This window comes from Erinaceus europaeus, chromosome X (assembly GCF_950295315.1).
Source record: "Erinaceus europaeus chromosome X, mEriEur2.1, whole genome shotgun sequence".
NCBI lineage: Eukaryota > Metazoa > Chordata > Mammalia > Eulipotyphla > Erinaceidae > Erinaceus > Erinaceus europaeus.
The window spans coordinates 46870411-46872170 of record NC_080185.1 but is presented as its reverse complement, the minus strand read 5'-3'; the positions used below and the strand labels follow the sequence as shown (position 1 = coordinate 46872170).

The following is a 1760-nucleotide window of genomic DNA, read 5'->3' as shown; positions in this document are numbered from 1 at the left end:
CTACAGCCAATTATGCCAACTGTGCTCTTCTCTGTGGAGCCCAATGTGCCATGGTTGCAAACTACAGCCTCTTTGAGTGTACAGTCTGTTGTGTGTAAAAGTTGCCCTCAAAGACCTTATATTTCTTCCCAATGGACATTCATTTCATGCCTGACAATCTACTGTCCTCATTCCTAGACTCAGACAGGTATGTGGGGTGCTGGTTCTTTTGGAATGCTTTAGGGTGCAGTGGCCAGGCCATCGTGTCCATTCCAACAAGCTGCAAAAACAAGGAACATGTGATTGAGGAACAGTTCAGGGCCAAGTTCAAATTCCTTAGCTATCAGATCTCTATCTGCAGGAAGTGGGCTATCAGCAAGTTCAATGCAGATGACTTTGAAGATAGGGTGACTGAAAAGCACTGTATCCCAGATAACAGTGGAATTAAGTACATCAGTAATAATGGTTATGCAAATTAATTTCCTGCCTGAGGGCTCCAAGGTTCCAAGTTTTATCTCCAGCGACACCAGGGCTGAATAGTGCTTTAGTTTAAAAAAAAAAAAAACTGGTGTACTCTCAAGCATGAGGTCTGGAGTTAGCTCCCAAGCATGTGCTGGAGTGATGCTTTGGTTCTCTCATATTAGTAAATATATAATAATAACAATAATAATGCCCTGGGCAAATGGCAGTTCTTAAACTCACTAGAGTCTTAGCGCTGCCCCCTCCCTCACCTCTTCCAAACCCCCCTTCCTCATTCAAAAATAAAACATATGACAATATTTTCTACAAAAATAAAACACATGTAAATAGGATCGCTTACATCCATGTCACAATCCAACAGCACTGAAGAGAAAGAAGAAAAAGTCAGCCCTAACATCTGAGAACTGACCTAACCCCCGTCCCAGCCAGGTCTTATCCTATCATAAACAATTTCACAGAACACCAACACCCGATAAGATTCTGTGATGGAGAGAAAATGAGACAAAAACAAGACCACTGAATAATTGTGTCTGAATGCAGACAAAACATGAACTTGTCCAAGTCTCAGAAGTGAACACACATTCCTATATTATGACTAATATTAGAGAACTCTGCTGCCTTATCCAGGCCACCCCAGCCCCCAGTACAGCATTAGCTCTGGAATGATCTAGGATTGTTTGCAATGTTGACTAGAAATATTTCTTATATTTAAATCCTGATGACTTACACCTTGTCTCCACTAACAACTATTCTTGATTGTGCCTTTTCCCAAATTCAGGCCCCAAATTCGGAATATTAACGGTACCTAGAGGCGTCTTTTATGGCCCTTTAAGTCTTTTATGTCTTCCTCGGTTTCCTGAAATGGAATTAGAGGCTACAAAGACCTGTTCCTTGATTTTATGAAAAAGAAAACAGTAAATCTTCCTAATTAAATATATATATATTCAACAAACCAAATGGCTTTACTTACATGTGGAATACAGATAACTAAAGCAAACAAACTTGCAAAAAAGGAACTAAACTATGTCTTAGACTGTAGGGACTATGATGGTTTTGGGGGCAGTATGGGGGCCACTTAGTTGGTGAATGCAATGATTTGTGTGAAACTAAACCTTGAAATCTTGGATTTTTGTAAATCAATGTTAAGTCAACAAAGGAAAAGACTCTGAGGTGGGTGAAGGGAAGAATAAAGGTCCAGAAAAGATGACAGAGGACCTAGTGGGGGTTGTATTGTTACGTGGAAAACTGGGAAATGTTATGCATGTACAAACTACTGTATTTACTGTCGAATGTAAAACATT

General features: G+C 39.9%; 1 pseudogene; it reads left to right on the top strand.

Moving 5' to 3' along the window:
* Window positions 1-119, top strand: LOC132536050 (small nucleolar RNA SNORA70; annotated as a pseudogene).
* The last annotated feature ends 1641 nt before the right edge of the window (window positions 120-1760 follow it).